This window comes from Macrobrachium rosenbergii, chromosome 34, assembly GCF_040412425.1.
Source record: "Macrobrachium rosenbergii isolate ZJJX-2024 chromosome 34, ASM4041242v1, whole genome shotgun sequence".
NCBI lineage: Eukaryota > Metazoa > Arthropoda > Malacostraca > Decapoda > Palaemonidae > Macrobrachium > Macrobrachium rosenbergii.
The window spans coordinates 9,842,659-9,867,658 of NC_089774.1; the positions used below are offsets into that span (position 1 = coordinate 9,842,659).

The 25,000-nt window shown below is 37.8% G+C and overlaps 1 protein-coding gene across 1 annotated transcript in view; it reads left to right on the top strand.

Moving 5' to 3' along the window:
• Positions 1-25,000, top strand: part of LOC136856176 (ankyrin repeat domain-containing protein 13D) — a 103,815-nt gene that overhangs the window by 58,072 nt on the left and 20,743 nt on the right. The window lies entirely within an intron of this gene.

Below are 25,000 nucleotides of genomic sequence, written 5' to 3' on the forward strand. Positions count from 1 at the left end.
TATGAAAGGAGAGACGAAGAAGGATGATGAATAGGAGCTCCTAGCCCTCAGTGTCCTTGAAGGTGCGATGGTCCGCTGACTAACAGCCGGTTCCGTTACAATTGGAGCAAGAGGAAGAGGGAGTGAGGAAAAAAAAGAGGAACGGGAGATAGGGAGAAGCAGCCAAGGACGATGGAAACATGGTCAGTTCGCTCGGCCAGAAATGAGTCTCATAGGCTTCCGATTCCTTGGCGTTTGGGAGGTTTGCAGTGGCGTAGGCTAGGATTGGAGGATTGGTAAATTAGGACAGTGAAATGTATTTGATATATTACTTATAATACTATAAAAGAATGCTACAAAACATTTCCAATAATTTAAGAGAAATTACAAGATTTTGCTAAGCTATAAGAGTCGTCTGTGCCCACTTCCTTCTCAACTCCTTACTAGGCCTATGTCTGTGTTTGTGAATGTTTTCATGTGTTGAATTTTATCTTTATTCCGGTCAGTTTATATTAGAAATGTTAAAATTAGCTTCAAAAATTACCAGAGAAAGCCATTACCACTCCTAAGACCTAACATAGCATCACCATTTCAATCAGAATTACTTTAGAAGACATTAAAAATACAATGTTATACCATAGATGCTTCCACGTTCTAAAGTTTAACTGTAAACTTTTGCTTTTTATAGGAATTATAGAATTGATATAGTTGTTCTAGCTTTACTTGAAATCAGTGTCGAAATATAGCTTCAATTTTAGCCTTATAAACTAGTCCAAATGAATCTGTCATACACATCATGAAATTGAGAACCACTACCAACTTTTGGTCTCTCCGGAAATGGTAGGACGTTCCAAGGTCGTATGACAACTTTCAAGATATTAAAAAAGAATGTCCTGGTTTTTTATCATTCATAAATATAAAAACAGGAACCATTTAGAGTACAGTCTTATAAAAAAAAAAAGTAGAACTACCAAATAGGCCTAAGCCGGTCTAGAGAAAAGTAGACTTCAAGAACTCTGACGTCAGATGTGGCTCCAAAACCGGGTTGATAATCAATTTATCAACAATTTATCTGATAGCCGAACTTGTTTATTTACTTCCTGGGCTATTCATATGTCAAAAAGGAATAGGTAGTGACCAGATAAGCCTTCAAAATGTTACAGGAACTTCGTGTGGAGCATCTGAAAGAGTTTAAGAGAAATCTGTTTGCAATTGGAACATGTTCCATTCATGTCTCATGGCTATGGTTCTGTATTTCTCCATGCGTGATAACATATTATTTTACTGGTATTTTTATCCGTTATTTGCTCATATACTTGTTTCATACATGAAAACCTCAGTGTTTAGCTCCATACTTGTCCCATACAAGTCAGTTTGCACCATCCGTTCCATACCTGTTCTAAACACGACCATTTTCAGATTCATTTATGTATAGATTTTTCCTTTTATTTGCTCATCTACTTGTTTCATACACGAAAATTTAGAGTTTAGTTCCACACTTGTCCCATACAAGTCAGTTTGTAGCTTTTGTTCCATACCTGTTTTAAACACGACTGTTTCCAAATTCATTTCTGTATCAATTTTCCCTTTTATTTGCTCATGTACTTGTTTCATACATGAAAATTCACAGTTTAGTTCCATACTTGTCCCATACAAGTCGGTTTGCACCATTCATTCCATACCTGTTCTAAACACGACCGCTTCCAAATACATTCCTGTATGAGTTTTGCTTACTCAAATCACCTCACCCAGAAAAACCAGCATTGCAAAAATGCACAAAAAAATTCGAGGACACTTATGTTGACATTTAAAACTTGCAAAAATGATTTGCAATCATGCCAGTGGAAAAAAGGTTTAAGAAATCGACTGTACAAACTTGTACAGCACTTTCTGAGCATAAAATATGCAGGCACCTTGCGCAAGATTTCTAAACAAGACTGGAAAATAATTCTGCCAATTATCTGCAGCCTAGATAAAACGAGGAACTTTGTGAATACGAGAGAGAGAGAGAGAGAGAGAGAGAGAGAGAGAGAGAGAGAGATCTTGATAGCAACACAGGAAGTAATTTTAAAAGACTGCCCCAGCAGGAGTAGATTTCAAGTTAGTGAGAGCTGAGTCATTAATTTTTGGCCAATTTTTACTATCAGGGTACGATCGAGAACAGAAAGATAAGAAGATGAGGACGACAAAATAAACTAAAGGACAAAAACATGGAACAAAACATTTAAATCTGGCATTACAAGAAAGCATTGCTCTTCCATTAGACCCATAGGTAAAGAAGATGCTAAATTTTGCATTCATAGCAGAATTCCTCTACTCCACCTTTCTATATCAGTGACACCTGTCTTCTCCCATAGATCAGGTCAGTAATCATCATACGGAGTGTAAACATGGCGACAAAGATTTGCCTGTTAATGTTCAAGGATTGGAAAGTGACCAATCTATTTGGATATAGTATTTCATTGGCTCATGCTACTGCTTGCTCTGAAGATAGGAAACAGATTCCCTCCTTCAGAAAGACAGTTGTAAGAGAGAGAGAGAGATAGAGAGAGAGATAGAGAGAGAGAGAGAGAGAGAGAGAGAATGTACTCCAGACAGGAAAAAATATCAGGAAGAGAGAGAAAAGGTGTATGATTATACTTCAGACAAATATTCACAGAATGAGGGCCATACATTTGTTAGGAAAAGCCCAGTATATCAACCCTTTCAAATACACACGACTCATTGACATTGAAATTGTTAAAATCAGTTCCAAAATTTGTTAGAGTAACATTAACATTTTTAAACATTTCCTTCACAGAAGCCTTTCGCCCACACGTGTACAAAGAGGAAAGATTAACATACAAAAATATGCAAATGACTTCATTGATTCCTTCGTAACACATTAATAACTAAATAAAGGGATGTAGACGCTTTCATTTTCCGCTCGAACGACTCCATTCTCTTTGAACCAGAGGAGGAAATGACGTCATGAACCCATAATCACCTTAATGAACTAATTAGAAATGACCTCATTTCCTCACTTAGTCGTTTTTCTTATGAAGAAAGATTAGTGAGAGTTTGATGTACTGATACTTTTGTTGTGTTTACAAGAGCCTTCCTCACGTATGTGACCTCTTCCTGAGGTCACATTGATCGTAGGTCACGTATGTAAAAGGCTCTTGGATTCTGGGTTACGTGAAACATGTTTCCTTGACCCCAGGTCACATTCTGGATCGGTGACCCTTTTATGTCATGACCTCAGAGAGAACTTTAAAGTTAATCAGTCGGCTTCCTTGACGCAACCCCAAAATTTACTTGACTTTAGCTTACACCTTGGTCAAGGGGGGTTTTTGATACCAGGTCATTCTCTAAAATAGATATTTCTGTAAACTGAAATCGTTCCTTTGATTGGTATAATTTTCATAATCATTTATCATTATTGCTCGTTAGGAAAACAGGTTTTACTTAACATTGTCTGCAATTGGTCTGCAATTGAAAGTTTTCATCCTAAAGTCTATTGCATTTTGCTAAAGTTCTTCTCCTTTGTCTTCCATCCTTTGCCCAAAAGGATGTTTAGAATCCTGAATAGGATTGTGTGACAAAACTTAATTATCTGGATGTATGTGAGAACTCTCTGTCTTATTGTCTGAAAGTGTATGGAAACTGTTTTAAATTCCTGGATATGTATGAAACCCGTTTCCAAGTTATTGTCTGCAAATATGTTTAACATTTTGCACATAATATCTAGAAGTATGTAATATCTCCCCATTCGTAATATTTGCGTTGAATATTTAGAATGATTTAGATGATATGATCAAAAGGTATTGAATGCATCTTTGGCAACATTATCTTGAAGTCTCTGGCAACTTTTGCTCAATACTTCCCAAAAGTACCAAGTAAATTTATAGTAAAATGTCCTTGAGACATCTTTCAACTTTTTATTCATATGATCTAGAGGCACTTAATAACTATCTAATTATAATATATAATGTCAAGAGATCTCTAGACTCCTAAATGTTCCTTGGGGTATCAAGTCGCATTTAATCATTATATCTTGAGGTGTCTTGCAACTTTTTATATAATCTGGAGGTATCAGACGAGATTGAAACGCCTTAGAGTGTGGGATAGTGACGTCATTCAATTATTGTTTTTGTTGTTTTATGAGCTGCTATTATTATTGTTGTTGTTGTTTATGTTTTTGTCGTTTGTTAAATTTCAGGGTAATTGTCCTGACACTTGTCATAATAGTTAATAATCATCATCATCATTCTTATTCAGTGTCTGTGATTCTACTTATAACTATTATGATGATAATTCTTATATTTATCAAAAATGAATATAACAAGTGAACACATCCTTGCAAAAACATTTCCTCTCGCCATCCTAACCTTCTCACAACCTCTGCTTATCTCCTGCCAATTTTCTTGCTGGTTTTTTTTTTGTTTCGTCTTTGTTCCCACACCAAGGAAATATATAATCAGTTTGGTCCTGCCAAGGTTGTAATTTCCCCTTGCAAGATTTAGAGTGTTTGATGCAGCAGATTCACGAGATCGAGCCCGTAGGGAGGTGGGGTGTTAGTTTTTGGAGAAATCAGTCGTACCTCTGGTGGATTAAGCCATCAAATGTACTTGGAAGCTAGTCGAATGTTGTTGGGTTTTATCACTTTAGAGCATATCAGAGCAGCAGATTCACCAGATCGATCCCATAGGGAGGTGGGGTGCTAGTTTTTGGGAAATCTGTCATACCGCTGTTGACTTAAGTCGTCAAATGTACTTGGAAGTTAGTCGAATGTTGTGGAGTTTTATCACTTAAGAGCATATCAAAGCAACTGATTCACGAGATCGAGCCCATAGGGAGGCGGGGTGCTAGTTTTTGGGAAATCTGTCGTACTGCTGTTGACTTAAGCCGTCAAATGTAGCTGGAAGCTAGTCGAATGTTGTGGGGTTTTATCACTGTAGAGCATATCAAAGCAACTATCTGTTGACCAAAGGAGCTAGTTATGTACCTGGTGGCCAGTCGACTGTTGTAGGATACTGTCAGGGTAAAGGAGGGTATGGGGCTGGCACCTTCATCCCAAAATGCATGTGAAAACCGAATGGGTATGTGGGCATGCTGCAATAAAAACCCATTGCGCCTCTGATGATTTAATCAGTGAATTAAATACCTTAAGTACTTGGTAGTTAGATAACCGAGGTGATTGCATAAGTGTTAAATAGGGTATGGGGCTAGCAGCTTCATCCCATAGACTTGAGGAGAGAGATTTCTGGCTTTACCCTACTAAAGGAAAATGTCATGTGATAATTATATTCTAAGAGAGAGAGAGAGAGAGAGAGAGATAAAGGAAGTGAATAATGGCATAAGAAGGTCATTTAGTTTTACCTGAATTTCCCTATTCTCTCTCTCTCTCTCTCTCTCTCTCTCTCTCTCTCTCTCTCTCTCTCTCTCTCTCTCTCTCTTTATCAACCATTTCATCACCAAAGAACGAAGGTAACTCTAAGAGACAAAAACAAAAAAATCCAAAAATGAATTTCAGAAAACTTACTGCAATCTATTCTCATCTTTTATTGCAAATGCATGAGACTAAAAAAAACCAAAAACACGAAAGGAGAATAGGAGAAGGGGGAGAAAAAATAAAGGAGAAGAGAGATAAAGTGGAAAATATTTGCCATAACAAACACGCCTCGGCGCAAATCTTCCAATGATTTCTCATTGCAGACATGCAATTGCATCGTTAGCCAATAAATATGACTTTTTTTTTTCCTTTCCGCGGTCAGTAAAAGTTTTTTTTTTTTTCAGCGGAAAACTTGCGTATTTTACTTTTGGAAATCAGTAAAGGTATGTTTTTCATGTTTTCGATCATAAATTTAGCTTATTTTTCCTTGTATTTCGCTCAAGAAGAGGAATTTTTCAACTTGTTTCTCAAAATTATCAAATACAAAGTTCGTCTTTCTTTTTTTTTTTCAAAATTTCAGTCATGACAAAATTCGAGATGAGATTATGTTGGATACAACGTGCAATGTATCTTTATTGAGAAATCTGTCTTTAATACCTTGATTTCCAGTTGTATTTTACTATATTCTTACCAGTTTCAAAGTGGTATATTTGAATGAATTTTAGCTGAATATAATATTTTCTTTCTTCATATACGAAGACATCTACAAAATACCCTCATTCTCAAATCTGTCTCAATATTTTAATATCCTAATGTCTTCCTATCATCTGCCAACGACCTTACTGAGTTTCTAGCACACAAATGTGCCCAGATTTTGATTGATAATGAAAAAAAAACATGAGAAACATTACAGTTTTTGCACAAGAAGGCTTAACTACTCGGTGACTGCTTCACGCTTCGTTTAGCAATGTTAGCGAGAGGAAAAAGTTGTTAGCATTAATACTGAGAAGAGGTTTTTCAAAGCATGAAATCTTGGACGTTTGAATGCTGAGATGTAGCGTGGGATTGCGTGTGTGTGTGTGTGTGTGTGTGTGTGTGTGTGTGTAAAGAGAGAGAGAGAGAGAGAGAGAGAGAGAGACTGAGACTCAAGGTTCATGGCTATATGACTGATAATATTATTTCTCTGACTGCCCTGTCTATCAATATATATATATATATATATATATATATATATATATATATATATATATATATATATATATGTATGTGTTCAAAAAACTGTGTAATATATATGTGTGTGTTCAAAAAACTAAGTCATTTTCTGTGCTAAGCGGAAAAAACAAGCCTGATTCTTATTTACAAATTCTCTTATATTATTATTATTATTATTATTATTATTATTATTATTATTATTATTATTATTATTATTATTATTATTATTATTATTATTATTAACGCCCTCGGAACCTACTAGCTTAATCATCATCATCATCTTCTTCACCACCTTCTATCTCAAATGGTATAAGACGAAGCCTTCTGCACAGCGAGGGCGATGGAGGAACATCTCCCAACCCATCCTGAAAGTCATCTTAGCCGAGTCTTCAACTTTGACCTATAGCAATGTGGCCTTCTGCAGCTTCCCGTTGGCAATGGTTTTCTTCTTTTTCTGAAGCCCCTGGGTGCGGGGAAGGACAAGGATGTGGTGGTGGGGACGGGGGGTGGGGAATTGGAAGTCCCCGATTCAGCAAGACAATACTGATTACCGAGACCGAAGGGCGAGCGAGTGTTTTTGTGGTGCGTTCCCTACGAGTAGAAATCACTCTTTTTTTTTGTTTTTCGGGCGCGTTCCATCCGACTGGAAGCGACGACAGTCCTTCGTTTCGACATCGGAGGCGTTTCTTTCCTTCGCTTGCGCTTGGAGCGTCGACTAAGCATCGCAGGAATGCGTCCACTTTCACCGGGAGTCCTTCCATTTGCCTAACTTCTTGGTATCCTGCAGTCCTAGAATCGTTGGTTCCTTGTAGGAAGTGTGCTGCTAACAGATGGCTGCTATAGCCAGGTAGAAGCTGCGTAAAAAATTGCCTGAGAGGGCATATGCCTGGTACTACCCAGTTTCAGAGATCTTCAGTCCTTGGAAAGGACTTCTGCTACCACAAGAGGGCTACTATAGCCCTCATGACCCACCGAAGAAGGCCCTGAAGAAACTTCTACTCCTTCAGATGGCTGCTGTAGCCCAGTAGAAGCCACCTAAAAAATTGCCTGTGAGGGCATATGCCTGGTACTACCCAGTTTCAGAGATCTTCAGTCCTTGGAAAGGACTTCTGCTACCACAAGAGGGCTACTATAGCCCTCATGACCCACCGAAGAAGGCCCTGAAGAAACTTCTACTCCTTCAGATGGCTGCTGTAGCCCAGTAGAAGCCACCTAAAAAATTGTCTGTGAGGGCATATGCCTGGTACTACCCAGTTTCAGAGATCTTCAGCCCTTGGAGAGGACTTCTGCTACCACAAGAGGGCTACTATAGCCCTCAGGACCCACCGAAGAAGGCGCTGAAGGAACTTCTATCCCTTCAGATGGCTACTATAGCTAAGTAGACGCTGCCTAAAAAATTGCCTGAGAGGGCATATGCCTGATACTACCCAGTTTCAGAGATCTTCAGCCCTTGGAGAGGACCTTTGCTACCACAAGAGGGCTACTGTGGCCCTCAGGACCCATCGAAGAAGGCGCTGAAGGAACTTCTATTCCCTCAGATGGCTACTCTAGCCCAGTAGAAGCCACCTAAAAAATTGCCTGAGTGGGCATATGCCTGGTACTACTCGGCTTCAGAGATCTTCAGCCCTTGGAAAGGACCTTTGCTACCATAACAGGGCTGCCATAGCCCGCAGAACCCACCGAAGAAGGCGCTGAAGATGCAACAGGTCGTGGTCTTTTGGCAAAAGGTCTTGCTAATGTCAAGGGTAAAGATGTTCCTTTGCTAAAGATCAGACGACTACAAATGAAAAAAGGGCAAAAAGAGAAACAGAGATGGCTTTTAAAGGTTCTAGGGCAAAGGATGTTAACCTCTCTCTCTCTCTCTCTCTCTCTCTCTCTCTCAACCTTTACCCTATCCGCTGGTTCCAACCGACTTGAGACATTAAAAGAAGATTATGCATTTTTTATCAAACTGTTTCATCTTTAGGCAATGGACATCTTCAGCCTTGAATTGAATGCTCGACCTTTATGCCTTTTAAATATTTGTTGAGGGCATTCTTATTATTTTTCTTACGTTTATTTGTTGTTTTTCTTTATTTTATTTGTTTGTCTGACTGCGGGATTGCTTGCAATTGCTCTGCTTTAGTTAAATATTGCGTCCCAGTGAAAAGCATTTTTAGAAATATTTTCTTAAATATTGCATAAAGCTGTGTTGGGCCAACCGTACACGTCTTGTCATGGTACCCAGTGCCTTTCTCTTCTCTCTCTCTCTCTCTCTCTCTCTCTCTCTCTCTCTCTCTCTCTCTCTCTCTCTCTCTCTCTCTCTCTCTCAAAACCTGTACCCTATCCGCTGCACTGGTTCCAACCGACCTAAGACGTAAAACAATTCTTGTTCATTTTTTTTTTTTTATTAAGACAAATGTTTATATTTACGACGCTGCCCCACAAACAAAATGTATTTTTACACAATTTTGTATCAATAACAAAAGAATTTTATCATTTTTAACCCTAATAAAAGGAATTCATTTTATTTGATAACTTTGTACCTTTTTTTATTTTGTACCTCTAACAAAAGCCGTGTTCCTTTAATTCGTAAATCTAACAAAGTTTTATACTTAAATTTTATAACTCTAAGCTCTAACAAAAGCATTATTCCTTTATTTTGTACCTAACAAAAGCTTTATATCTTTATTTTGTAACTAACAAAACCACATTTCTCAGCATTATTGCATCTCTTATCAAAAAAACTGCTCCATTCCTAAAGGATTTTGACCAGTAAAAGAATTCCTATTTCATCTGAAGAAACTGGTTATTCAAGAAAATTCCTCTAAAGATTTCACAAGAAACTTTGTGGATAAATTAATCTTTAACTTAACAATTTTCTTTGCAATTTTGCTGCCATTCTGACCATTATTCGTCTTGATTTAAGCTAAAATCTTAAGTCATTATCCGCCTACTTTTTCTCCATTATTGCTGCAAATACTTCCACTTTATCTTATTTCTCCTTTCCCTCCTCCTCCTCCTCCTCTTCCTCCTCCTCCTCCTCCTCCTCCTCCCCCTCCTCTTCCTCCTCCTCCTCCTCCAATTATCAATCTTGATTTAAGCTAAAATCTAAAACCATTTTCCCCAAGCCCTTACATCATCATAGCTTCAAATACTTCCACTTTCTCTCTAGCTTATCTCTCCTTCTTCTTCTTCTTCTTCTTCTTCTTCTTCTTCTTCTTCTTCTTCTTCTTCTTCTTCTTCTTCTTCTTCTTCTTCTTCTTCTTAATTCGATACTGACCCGGGGTCCTCAACCGGTTCCACTCGAGTGGTGCCTAAATTTGATAATGGCCAACGTTTGCTCCACTTCTCCTGACTGGAGACGCGATATGGCCTCAAGAATATGTCGATATTTCTTTGATAAAGTCGATGGTTTGTCAATAATACTCTCTTTATGATAAAGGAAGGTGGGTGGGTTTAGAGAGCTTTTTCAATGGAAGCGTCTGTTGTTACGTTCGGCCTGTGATTTTGTATGTTAGTAAATATATATATATATATATATATATATATATATATATATATATATATATATATATATATATATATATATATATATATATATATATATATATATATATATATATATATATATATATATATATATATATATATCGTATAAATCCTGTCTGATTACAGATAGAAGGGTAGAATAAAACCCGTGTCATTCTCTATATGCCTCTGTGTTTCAATACTTATAGTCTTCCTTTTTCGAAGGGGCGAGGCCTATAGTTTCTTCCGTGAAATAAGGTAACCTACTTTCCTTACCCTTTTTAGTTTCCTGTAAAAGAAAACTATTGTGCCGGCTTTGTCTGTCCGTCCGCACCTTTTCTGTCCGCCCTCAGATCTTAAAGACTACTGAGGCTAGAGGGCTGCAAATTGGTATGTTGATCATTAAACCTCTAATCGTCAAACATACCAAATTGCAGCCCTCAAGCCTCAGTAGTTTTTATTTTATTTAAGGTTAAAGTTAGCCATAATCGTGCTTCTGGCAACGATATAGGCCAGGCCACCACCGGGCCGTGGTTAGAGTTTCATGGGCCGCGGCTTATGCAGCATTATACGGAGACTACCGAAAGATAGATCTGTTTTCGGTGGCCTTGATTATACGCTGTAGCGGCTGTACAGAAAACTCGATTGCACCGAAGAAACTTCGGCGCATTTTTTACTTGTTAGGTATTTGTTTAATTTCAGGCCTGGGCTACAAATGGATATTAGGAAGTGCTATCTTATAAAGATATTTAGCAATGTTTGTATAAATTTGTACCCAAGTGTCAGCAATATTTACCTAAGGTTTATTTTAATAATAATAATAATAATAATAATAATAATAATAATAATAATAATAATAATAATAATAATAATAATTATAAAAAGCTGTGATATTTTACAAACTTATTTATCAATACTGTAAAAATTGTAGCTAATTTACATAAATACTCAGCAATACCAGTTCATAAAGGTCAAAATAGAATCAGCATTACACCAAAGATCAACCACTCCGGTGATTTGTGCAAAGAATTTTAAACAGAAGTCTCACTCATCTACTCTTTTTACTCATATCTATGATAATGAAAAACAAATTTCCTGTTACAAGCGTCCAACTCTTCCTGGCAAAGTTCTAATGTCAATGTTAGTGCATGAATTCTATCCAACAACTTCAAATGTCAGCCGCAGGAAGTGGCTTTTTACGTTCTTTAGAGCTGCTTAACATTATAGGTTGCGTGACAAGAATGTTGAATGTATTAGCACTAAGAGGTATCACTTGTCTGTACTTCAGTCGGGGCCGTTCACCTAGATTTCACCCTGGGAGAGCTGAGCGGGTATTTAGAAGTCATTTTAGATTTTTTTCCGGGAGGGGCAAAGGTTTGGAGCTTATGGTATGGGTGGAGTGGCGAGTGAAGTGATAGCCCTATTAGTTGGGGGTACGGGGCGGTGGAAGGGCCCCCCTAGAGAAATTTTTTGGGAATTTGTGTGCATTTTGGAGAATCAATAAAGCAGCGAATAGGTGTGCCACACCTCCATATTATTATTATTATTATTATTATTATTATTATTATTATTATTATTATTATTATTATTATTATTATTATTATTATTATTATTATTATTTCAAAGGCTAGGGGAGGAAACCAAGTCTTGTGGGGGGTGCAATCAGTGTCTTGAAGTGGACAAGTACCCTCCCCAATCCTCCCACCCCAAAAATGACACCCCTGGTTTTAAGTAGAGTTGATCCACTGGATTGCTTCGAAAGAGAAAGGCTTTTAGATGTATCAGTACATAAAAGCCTTGTCCCCAAAAAAAAAAAAAGGTTATTAGTTTAGATAAATTCTATCAGAAACCAATCAACATAAAATTGGAACAAATTCCTCAGGCGATTTCCAGATTCCATACGTACCAAATGAGGCAGAACTAACGGACGCAGAACATTTTCAATTAAGGTACTAGAAAGGAAACCTGCCTCCTCTCTCTCTCTCTCTCTCTCTCTCTCTCTCTCTCTCTCTCTCTCTCTCTCTCGTAAAGGTTAACTACATTCTGTCATCCAGTAATCCTTTGGGGCGAGACAAAGACTTATGTGTCTAGGTGCTTTCCCAGAGAGGAAATGCGGCTATTATCTCAAGGGCGATCCAGAGATCCCGTGCTTCTGGAAGGCTGGCTGGAAGTTTCCGGTCGCTAGATTGTGATTTTTCCGTGTCACTGGGGTTTTTGACGTTTTCCAGTTTCCAGTTGCTGGATCTTTGATGATGAAGTGTCTGGTCACTGGATCCAGAAACTTCCAGTCACTTGAACTGGTCACTCTATCCAGAAGTTTACAGTTACTGGATCTTGGTTGAAGCTTCCAGTTACTGGGTCTTGGCTGAAGCAGTTTCCAGTCACTGGATTTGGGTTGAAGCTTCCAGTTACTGGGTCTTGGTTGAAGTAGTTTCCAGTCACTGGACTTTGGTTGAAGCTTCCATTTACTTGGTCTTGGATGAAGTAGTTTCCAGTCACTGGGTTTTGGCTGAAGTTTCCAGTCACTGGACTTTGGTTGAAGCTTCCAGCTACTGGGCCTTGACTGGTTGAAGTACTTTCCAGTCACTGGACTTTGGTTGAAGCTTCCAGCTACTGGGTCTTGACTGAAGGCTTTCCCAGTCATTGGATTTTGGCTGAAACTTCCAGTTCCAATTTCATTTGATGAAACTTCTGGTTACTTTATCCTTGCTGGAAAAGCTTCCGGTCACTGGATCCTAGTTGAAGTTTCATGAATGAAGTACTGCTGATGCTATGGCGTAAACCAGTCATTTCCAAAATTACCTGTAAAGGGGAAATAACCTGTCTGAATGAATACTATCAAACTAAATTTTTAGATACATCAAAACTAATCATTTCTATTGATTATTTTTGCAGATTAGATAAGTTTCTCAAAAGAAATCCCTCAAAATATAATAATCTGGAAATACTGAGTCTTCTAAAACAATATCTTTTAACCTTCTAAAAATTAAAATAGAAAAGATTTGTTCCTCGAAAAAATACTAACAAAAAAAATACACACCCAAAAATGAACTTTGAGAAAAGAACAATCAAAATTTTAACAGTTTTTGGAAAAAAATCCTCTGAAAGAAATTTATTAGAACAAATATATATATAGAGAGAGAGAGAGAGAGAGAGAGAGAGAGAGAGAGAGAGAGAGAGAGAGAGAGAGAGAGAGAGAGAGAGAGAGAGAGAGAGAGAGAGAGAGAGACTTACCTGTGACAGGTATCTCAGGAGGAAGCTGACTCATTTACGACATTATTGAAAACCTTGCTATCAATGTCTGCTCTCTGTCAAGGAGATTAAACCACTTTTTTTACCCTTTTGTACATATTTAGGAAATTTAACTTAGTTCTCAGTTCCGGCAATTTGAAGTGTATTAGTGATACTTACATCAGATGTAATGACAATAATAATAATTATTATAATAGTAATAATAATAGTGAGCTGAGATATAAATTTGACTTTAGATTTTGCTGGTAAAGTCAATTTTGCTCCTCAGTTCCAGCAGCTTGGAGTGCATTGGTGATACTTACATCAGATGTAATAATAATAATAATAATAATAATAATAATAATAATAATAATAACAGTGAGCTGAGATATAAATTTGACTTTACATTCTGCTCGTGGGGTCAATTTCATTTTCAGTGAAACTTTTTGTGTTAAGTTTTAGTTACACATACTTGTATACTTGTGTGTGTGTGTGTGTGTGTGCGCGTGTGTGTGTGTGTGTGTGTAGGATGAATCTCTCACGCCCTCGTAAATCAACAGTGAGACCTTATTGACAAACGAACGCTTAAAGAGATGAAAAAAAATCAAATTAATGATCTTGGATCCTACCTTAATAATATGTTGGACATAACGGATGATACAAAGGCCAGTTGTACGTTACCACACGAGGTACCAGGAGGCGCCAGGAGGTACCTGGTGGTACCCAGGTTGTAGTGGCCTCACCAGGGCGTCCATTACCCACGTTATAGAGAAGACCTAGCAAGAAACTAGACCAATGACGGAAAGGCCAACCAGTTTCGTCGGCCGCGACGAAGGCCGCTGTGTTGAGGAGTTGCGAGCGTGAGTGTGTGTCATCCCTTTATTAAAAGCTCAGAAGGATAAATTGGTTGAGTTTCCCCCCTTCTGCGACTACTTCTGCGCCGCCTTCGTGCTACTCCTGATTCTTCTCGTTTTCTTTGCCTTTTAATTAATGCTCTGTGAGATTTTCGACTCTTTTGTGAGTTTTTTGGGGGGGTTTTTTTGAGTTCTTAGGTGGGTTTTGTGATTTTTTTGGCGGTTATTGTGAGTTATTCAGCCTTTTGTGAGTTAATTTGGGCTTTTGAGTGGGTTTTTTGGGGCCTTTTTCGTGAATTTTCAGGCAATGTTGTGAGTTTTTCAACCTGTTTTGAGAGTTTTTTGGGGTTTTTTTGAGTTTTTCAGCATTTTTGTGAGTTTTTGGATTTTAGTGAGTTTTTCAACTTTTTTGTGAGTATTTGATTTTTTTATAGTTTTTCACTCTCTTTAAGAGCTTTTTTATTTTTTGTGAGTTTTTTGGGGCTTTTATATGTGGGTTTTTCAGCCTTTGTGAGTTTTTTTATTTTTGGTGAGTTTTTCGCCTTTTTGGAGTTTTCCATTTTCTGCGAGTTTTTGGATCTTTTTAGTGTTTTTTTCACCTTGTTTGTGAGTTTTTCACTGTTTGTGCTTCTGTTTATTTGTGAATATTTTTTTCTTTTTTGTGAGTTTTTCAATCCGCAGTCTTACAAATATACATCCTGTTTCACTTAAACAAGAAACATTGGCCAGGAATAAGATTAACAGCTCGATAACCTTTAAAAACGGAAATATATATATACATATATATTATATACTTACTAAGAAATTCCTCTAATCACGTTCATATTTCCCCTGAAAATCGACCCATATGTTGGCAGCAACGAGGAACCTTGGGTGAAAATTTTGTCCCAAATCCAAACGTCAGATTTTCCTTAATTCCCTCAAACAAACAAACAATGGAATCAAGCAAAAATCAACTAGGAAAGAATGTATAAGAATATATAAGAATGTATAATGAGCAGGAACGAATGGGTTTGCTTGCAAGCACATAACAAGCGCATACCTTGACACGCCTTGCGACCCGCTTGCGCGTGCGCAAGCAAGCAGCGCTGGTTGACACCAGGATGGTGTCTTGTTGCCTGTCTCAGTTACGCTGGGGGATTGGTTCGTGTGTGTTGAGAGAGAGAGAGAGAGAGAGAGAGAGAGAGAGAGAGAGAGAGAGAGAGAGAGAGAGAGAGAGAGAGAGAGAGGAAGTAATTTAGACTTATAAGAGAAAAAAAGAGAGAGAGAGAGAGAGTAATAAAACTGGAGGTTAATGTGTCGAGAGAGAGAAAAGTTGAAAAAGAGAGAGAGAGAGAGAGACAGAGAGAGAGAGAGGGAGGAGATGAAATAGAATTACGAGACAAACAGACAGACAGAGTAGTAGAATTGGAAGTAAATGTATTGAGAGAGAGAGAGAGAGAGAGAGAGAGAGAGAGAGAGAGAGAGAATAGCGTAACTGAAAAGAAGCAAAAGCGAGAGAGAGAGAAAGAGGGAGAAATAGTCTAACTGAAAAGAAGCAAGAGCGCGAGAGAGAGAGAGAGAGAGAGAGAGAGAGAGAGAGAGAGAGAAAGTGAAAACCAACGCACTGACATAAACGTCAGCAAATGAAAGAGTCGTGTAAAAACGGACAGAGAAAAGAATCAGGCAAGCAAGCAAGGCAGTCAGAGAGAGAGAGAGAGAGAGAGAGAGAGAGAGAGAGAGAGAGAGAATACCTCGGGTTTTTGTCGCGCTAAACGGGTCTACCCGAGGTCAGCCAGGTATATACCTGGCGAGCGATCGAGAGTTGGGCAAGATCCCCAGCGGAAACGCGGCTTTTCTGCCCATCTTTGTGGGCATCGGAAGCCCCCAATCCCTATACCCTCTGTGCCAAGCCTCGCGCCCTGGTCAGTCTCCGCTATTTTGGTCCTTCTTACGTACTTCTTAGTTCCCTATTCGTTTGTTTAATCGGATGTTTTCTCCATTTCTTTGTTTCGTGTTGGTTGTGGGACTGAGTGGGAGTTAGTGACGTCATCTACATATGTGGCCGTCAGTGCACCTCATGCGGTGCACTGTAGGCATTACTTAAGGTTCTTTACAGCGTGCCTTCAATGTCCCCTGGCTGCAACCCCTTTCGTTCCTTTTACTGCACCTCCTTTCATATTCTCTTTCTTCCATCTTACTTTCCACCTTCTCACAATTGATTCATGGTACTGAATGACCTCATAGGTCTCAGTGCTTGGCCTTTGCCTAAATTCTATATTCAATTCAATATATATCTGGGCTTAAATCCTGTAAATCTGGCGCGATTTTGACGTAAATCCATATTTAGACACTTTAATAAATAAAAATGTACCCGGATCCACGTCATATTTTAAGTGGCAAAATAAAGGTCTTGTATATTCCTTCAGCCTGGAAGGTTTTAATGGAGGTGAGGAAAACTTGCATAAGCTAGTGAAAAAAACAAAAATGTTTTTGTCCCAGTTCGGCGTTGGTGGAGATTCTGGTTTGAGTTAAATGGTTTATTGTCGCTTTTCGTGAGGAGAAAAATAATATTTACTTTTACTGTTCCTGTATATTTTCTTATCAACAGGTTATATTAAGTATTATATATACCTGTATATATATATATATATATATATATATATATATATATATATATATATGTATATATATATATATATATATATATATATATATATATATATATATATATACTTAATATATTTCTTTAATTTCATAAGATCTTTCTACAAAATCTGATCATTTGAGTCATTAAAGATTAAATAGTTTTAAATTTAGCGTCCGTCATCAAAGGCTGTCGTGAAAATAACACTAATTTAAATAAACAGGATTCAGGAAATGTCATTTGTCAACTATATGTGGGTCTTAATTTTAGCGTTCAACGCCGAAATTCCTTATGACCATCGCGAAAATTAAGCCAATTTTTTTTATTTCAAGCTAAACTTTAATGTTTTGTTTTAAGAATATCACGGAAATTACTTATATAAAAAATAATTAATTTTCTGATACAATATTGAAAATCTCCGAGGAATATCGTGAACATTAAATCGATCGAAAAAATAGAATTAATCTGCGAGTTAATAAAAAAAATAGCGTCAAAATTTAGCGGTCACCATTAACATTGAATAAGCTTTGGAGACGTCGCGTAAATTAAAAACGGCAAAAAAATATATATATACTAAATTTTGTAAGTATATAAGTTTCAGAACTCAAATTACCCTCACCACTTAAGGTCATTGAAGGCGATCGCCAAAATAAAATCCAGTAAAAGTTAAAAATATTGATATTCTCAGTCCATTATTGAAGGCCTATTATCGCCTTCGCCCCATGTCTTACAAGACTTGGAGGGGGGTGGGGTTAAGGGAGGCCGGAGGGAGGGGTAGAAGATGACCCCCTCCCCAGACGCCCTTTTAGCCCGGAACCTCCAGGAAGGATTGCCACAGATTTGCAACGCTTTTGTTGCAATGGGTTATTAGGATGACTCGGCGTTAAGTAGCAAGGTATAGGATTCCTCCTGCGCATCCTGTGATAGGATTGGGCGGTGATACTGCGTATTTCTACGTCGCAAGGATACGAGGGAGAGAGAGAGAGAGAGAGAGAGAGAGAGAGAGAGAGAGAGAGAATTATACATAAACACAAATAATTTGCTATTTTGCTTTTATGCAAATGAATATATATAAGTTATAAACAACGATATACATTATTAAAAAACAATTTTTTTAATATTTTACTCAAAAACTAATTTCAAAAAGTATATTTCAAATTCATTTAATCCCCAAAACACAATCGCGCGCAAGAAGTGTTTAATTAAAGGTCTTGCCGAAACAAAGGACATTCGTTTAATTCGACTAATTCCTTATCAGTCTCGGACTCCCATTAAAGAAAATAAAGAAAATAAAGCTATTTCACTTCCCTCCACCGTGTCTGAGTGCCCGATTTGACAATAGAACCGCAGATTTGAGCGCCGCACGGAAAGACAAAAACTAATCGTGGGAGCGAGTTCGTGATCTAGCAGTTTCAATCCCGCTCGTTAAAATGACACGGGCAGTTCTATTATTAGGGAGCGTTACGTCTAGTCTTCTCGTCTCTCTTTCTCTTTCTCTGGCTCTGTTTCTCCAAATAGGGAGAGAAATCCTCTCTTTTTCTTTTTAAAATTATAATTTTGACAGCTACAATTTCCTCCATTTATGAAGAACGCCACCCAACGTAAAATAAGAATTCAATCGAGAACTTTTCTAGATCGAACGAGCCCACCATAACAAAAAAAAGGCGGGAAGTTCACTTTCTCCGAAATGAGGGAGAAATTATCTCTTTTTCTCTTTCCAGTCACGATTTTGACAGCTACAATTCCCCCCATTTATGAGGGACAGCACCTAACAGGGAAATAAGAATTTAATCGAGAACTTTCTAGAGCGAACGAGCCCAGAAAAACAAAAAGTGGGAGGTTCACCTTCGTCCGATCTCGTATCTATACTTACGCCTTCCCCGAGAATAGCCGACAGTCTTAGAAATCGTTTATATTTGAAGTTTTATTTAAGTCTTCCAGTGACTAATCCATTCTTTTTAGGCGTTGGTTTCCAGTTGGGTAATGAATCTTCCAGTTCCAGGTTTGGAAATCTATATTCAAGTGGATTTCCGTTACGAAAACGGTCAGCTTCAAACCCACTGGCCGGGACCCACCGAGACCCAAGTCGAAGAAACGGAAATAAAATCATTCTATTCTTGTCACTGGATTCTACCTCCCCCTGAGGATTAAGTTCCCAAATGACCAATTCGGAAATGAAATTTCTCTAAGATGTCGTTTCCGATAATGGCGACGCGTGAAAGACCAAAGGCCTTAACCTCTGCCCACCCCCCAAAAAAATATGAAGTAGAAATCACACGATTTAATCAAACAATCTGATGATGATGGAATCCCGAACGACTTGTCTACTAACTTTCATACCTTCCAGGGTATGAATTATCGTTCTTAAAATCGAAAAAGATAATGAGTTTCGGACCTTTCAAGCGTAATTGACTTGCTCAAAAATGGAAACTTGTATTGTAATGCAATGTCCGTTTTCTCCGTGACCTGTACCATTCTCGTCCAGAACTGGAATTCCTGATTTAAGAGCGGGATTCGTTAATTTTCGTGAGTTATTGGTCAACTTGGACTGGACTGGGTGTGGCGTTATGTACGTATTAATCCAGTTGTCCTGCCAGTTGGAACCATGAATGAAGTTATTTCAAGTCTCCTCTCTCTCTCTCTCTCTCTCTCTCTCTCTCTCTCTCTCTCTCTCTCTCTCTCTCTCTCTCTCTCTCTCATAGAACATAGTAGAAGTCCAGGTATTTTTGAAAAAGTTCAGATAAAAATCAGAAATCAGTCATGGATAGTAAAATACGTCTAGAGATTTGACGAATGGTTCTGACAAGATTGAAAAGTCCAGAAGCCTTTAAAGAAGTCCACAGTCATTAACTTAGCTTTATAAATCATTAAAAAAGTCTAGTGGCATTATTTTAAGTTCAAACGGTACTGAAAAGTCCAAAGAAAATTAATAGACTTTACAAAAAGTCCAAATTAGTCTAATTCTCCTCGGAATCAACACTTAACAAAATAGACGAACAAACGGATTGAATTAGTCTCCTTACCGCAAGTCCTAACAGTAACGTAAGCGTCCAGAAATCCTCGTAGGATACTGAGACTGCAGCAATCCTCGTCACTCACAGGATGGAACGTACCCTGGGGCAAACCAAAGCAGCTCCCTGGGACATTTTAGCAGACGCAATTCTAATCTCTTTTGGTCGAGCGGCCTTGAGCGTAACCTCATGTCACCTGGGGGTGGGAGACTTCCCCCCCATGGGTTGGGAGACTTTCCCTGGGGTGGGAGACTTCCCCTACCCTTGGCTGACCTCCCACAGACACGCCCACCCACCCATGTCCCCAGAAAAAACCTGCATTCATAAAAAAGAATACATCCTCTCTCATATTCTTCACTTCTTAGAAGTATCTCTTGGGGGAAACGCAACGTTAGAATCGTTACATTTAAGAAAAAAGTATATGAGAAAGGTCCTTCGGAATTTAAAAAAAAAAAAATCAAATATAAAAAAAAAAACATCAAAAAGCATGAGTGAAAATGAAACTTCAAAAACTGAATTTGTTGATCTGAAGGTCACAAAGATTTCCTTGACGCCAATCAAATTGTTAACTTTGAGAATTAATCTATAAAGTAATTTTGTGGCAGACTTTAGTTACATATGAAGTAGATTTTAAAGGAATTTTATGATTTTATTTAGATATTTTGGGAAAATTCTTACCAATGGTCTTTTAAAGCTGCTGATTTCAGTGTTTCACAATAAAACCGGTTTAAGAACCACAAACATTATCTTGTACAAATTTGGCAAAAACCTGCTCAATCTATCAAAAAATAAGAATATACCTCATTCACATTCAAAATACACCTACACATCCATACACCCATGTAAATACACATGGCAATCATTCTATCTATTGGAAAACAATCATTCTCTACTTGGTCACTTTTCAGCCCACTCCCAAAGGCTCCCATTTGCTAATCAGACTCGGAGGAACAGGATTCGTTGAGGCTAATCAGACGTTTCAGAGAAAACTGGTCCCAGACAAAGCAGGTCATCCTCGACTTGTCTCTGGGCGTTGCCTTTCCTCTCTCTCTCTCTCTCTTTCTCTCTCTCTCTCTCTCAAGGTCGACCTTGAAATGCCAAGTCAGTATCCTCCCTGACAGTAATATTGCTAACGGCGTATGCATATACTTTCGGTATCCACTTTAAGAAATGCTGTTTTTGTTAAGAAATGTACTATTTGTTAAGAAATGCAGATTTTTCTAAGAGATGCAGATTTTTCTAAGAAATGCAGTTTTTCTAAGAAATGCAGTATTGATAAGAAATGCAGTATTGTTAAGAAATGCATGTTTTGTTAAGAAATGCATGTTTTGTTAAGAAATGCATGTTTTGTTAAGAAATGCAGATTTTGCTAAGAAATTCAGATTTTGCTAAGAAACACGTTTTTTGTTAAGAAATACACCTTTTTTTGTAAATGCACTTTTTTTCTAAGAATTGTATATTTTGTTAAGAAATGCACTTTTTGCCACCAAATGCACTTTTCATTAAGAAATGCAGTCTCATAGGAAATGCACTGTTTATGAATACTTGTCAAGGTAAGAAATGAAATGTCTGATATTCCATTTATTTAACTATTCCTTCACAAGAAACATGAAACTTAAATAACTTAATAGTTCACTTATTCTTTGCTTGTAAATATTCCATTATCTCAGCTCACATCTGTAAAGTCTGCAGTTCGCTATTTGCCTACCACCCACCAGTTCACCCACCTGTAAATGAGCACCAGTGTCTTAAAGGGTTAATCAAATAGGTCATGGGGCTAGCAACCTCATCCCTGAATATACAATGAAGAATTTGGAGTAGTCTGTAGTTCGATCTCTGCCTACCACCCACCAGTCCACCCACCTGTAAATGAGCACCAGTGTATTAAAGGGTTAATTAGAAAGGTCATGGGCTAGCAACCTCATCCCTGAATATATGATGAACAATTTGGAAGATGGAGTCAGTCTCAAAGTGCCTTGAAATTAGGGATAATCATTATTGAAATTATTTAAATTATTTTTAAAATATTGTTCAATTTAATTATGTATTTAGAGTAGGATAATTTAATTCAGGAATAAACACGAGATATAAAAAAATAATGTCATTGATAAATTTATCAACTAAAATGGATAAACAAATTAATGGAAATCAAACAATTTCATAAAAATAAATTTGCTCTTCAGTCAACGACTTTCTGTCAATCAGAAATTGATAGATCGATAAATAGATAGATAGATAGACATAGATAGATAGATAGATAGATAGATAGATAGATAGATAGATAGATAGATAGATAGATAGATAGACATAGTTAGATAAACGGACCAAATTATATAACCGTTACGATTCACCCAGCAAAAAAAAAAAAAATTGCAAAAATCCCCAAAAAATAGTTTGAGGCCCCAGGGCAGAAGAGTGCCCACCAGACAGCACTACCCTGGACTGTTGCTATCCTGGGATCCTTTAGGAAAAACCGGTTGGTTTATCAACTCCCGCTACTTGTTTTTGGCAAAAAACAGTGATAAAATAAAAACAAATATGAAGTAAGAATATAACAGAATAAAATGTGAGTTAAAAAAGATTGACTCTTTGGAGGTGGGGAGAGTTTGGTTCTCTAAGGAAATCGCCAGCTTACTTTTTTAAAATCAGTATTTGGGGACTTTCTGTCGCCCACTGCTGCTTAACCAGACACCCAAGATCTGTAGCAAGAGAGGGGGGGATTCACATGTTGCATAATATGTCCTTACTTGTAGACGCCTACAGTGAACAGACCCTATAATCTGATGATTTTTAATAGGCAAAAGCGTTGGTCCGCCCTCCATCAAGTTTACCAGACCAAAAGGTGATTGCAAGGTTTTGAAATCCTTCAAAAAAATTAAAAATAAACATAAACGAAAAACAAAGCAAGGACAATATTAGCATCTCATCAAAGTCCCCAGAGGTGAGCTGCTCTAGAATTGAAAAGTAGAAATTCTACTAAATTTAGGCAGAAGATGATTCGCGTCAGCTCGTCTGGTAAATATATGTTGACAGGCGAACGCTATTCCTTGATCGGAAGATATCACAAAAAAAAAGCTGTTGATGTAGTTCAGTCCAGTCGAACCAAAAGCTGCCTTGGGGTGATTTTTATCTATAGTTGAGATCTGGGAAGCTCTTGAGTGGAACACATCTCCTTACAACTCAAAATAATCTTAGTTTTTAGTTATATAGAAAGAAAACTATTGCGCTGGCTTTGTCTGTCCGTCCGCACTTTTTCTGCCCGCCCTCAGATCTTAAAAACTACTGAGGTTAGGGGGCTGCAAGTTGGTATGTCGATCATCCACCTTCCAATCATCAAACATGCCAAATTGCAGCCCTCTAGCCTCCTCAGTAGTTTTTATTTTATCTAAGGTTAAAGTTAGCCATAATCGTGCTGCTAGCAGCGATATAGGATAGGCCACCACTTCGGCGCAATTTGTACTTGTTATTCCTTGTCACTGAGTGAAAATGGGATCATGTTTCCTCAGCAAATGTTTAAGAGCATTCTTTGTACAGTTAGCAATTAGAAAATTGTACAAAAGTGGTCAAAGTAGCCTTGAATACTGCTTACAGTCTTTAAAGCACTAAAATATGATGAACCAACATACCTGAGAAACTGCTTAAGCTTCTTTAGACCCGAAATGAATGTTGTAATCAGACATGCAAGTGAAACATAGAGGCTATTTGAACCTAGAACAAATTGTAAGTCAAGGGAGAGATAGAGAGCATTTGTACACTGCGCACCAAGAGTATACGAGAGCACACAAGAAGAATACAAATTTAAAAAGGAACTAAAGACTCTCCTATCCTGTAGGAGCTACGATACTGACGAGAAAACACTGATAGACAATTATAAAATATAAGAAACTCCTTATCTGAAAATGTACATGGCCCCGCCAGAGAGGGAATTATTCGTGTGGAGGGCTGTACAAAAAACCAAACAAAGTGAGGTGGTCTCGGTATAATGCTGTATGAGCCGCGGCCCGTGAAACTCTCAGCCGGCAGTGGTGGCCTGTGTTGTTGCGTTGCCAAAAGCAAGATTATGACTAACTTTAACCTTATAAATAAAATAAAACTACTGAGGCTAGAGGGCTGCAATTTGGTATGTTTGATGACTGGAGGGTGGATGATCAACATAGCAATTTGCAGCCCTCTGGCCTCAGTAGTTTTTAAGATCTGAGGGCGGACAGAAAAAAGTGTAGAGACAAAAAAGTGCGGACGGAAAATTAACATATTTTCTACCCATGTTAGATATGTCTTTTAAAATAACTCTTAATTCTAGTTTTTTTAAAAATAAGTTGCTTTTGAATTAATCTTATTTGATGTATAATACATTTGCTTAGTTAAAGTAAGTGTAGACACATTGACCTCACTTATAATATAAGTGATTTTGCCAGGAAATCCTATAAAGTGCATTTGTCAAGTATAGAGACACAAAAAAATCATTGCAGAATTTTTGTGGGAGATTATCCCTAAAACACAACTGTAAGAAGCACACTTAATTATCTTCATCTCACCTTTAATCAAGATAAGAAATACAGGTGTGTTTCTCTTCTGAACTACTGTGAATCTCGTCCGTTTTCACCTGTTTAAAAAACATGCAATCTCTGCAACTTGAGACGCCTAACAAAACCCCCTCTGGACAAAGATTTCTTGCTCTCCTATCCTTGGCAAGAAAATAAGAAGAAGAAGCTGTTGTTGTTACTCCTTCATCATCTTCTTCTTATGCATTTAAGGACAACGGGACCCCTCCTTATCTCTCTACTTGTTTACCATTCGACGCTTCTTCTTCTCTACTTTTTGTAGAAGGGCGAACGAACCTGTTCCCCCTTTTTATGCAAAAAAGGGAGGTGGTTTTGGAGCAGAATCCCAAAAGTAGAACACAGACGAAGATGCTCTACACTGTAGCCTTGACTTCTGGGAAGCTGATCGTCCTTCTTCTTCTTCTTCTTCTTCTTCTTCTTCTCCTTCCCCAAAGAGGATATGAAATTATCTAATATTAATTTTTTTGTAGTTTATCGATACAGGATGCATAAGTCCTTGCAGGTTAAACCTCTGAAAGCAACTGCAGGTTGTGGAGATTGGTTTTTTGATAAAGACCGGGTTTGTGGTAAGCGTCTGTGTCGTATCTTTTGAGAAATATTGGTATTTCTCGTCGTATTTGAGATCAATTGACGAAAATTTA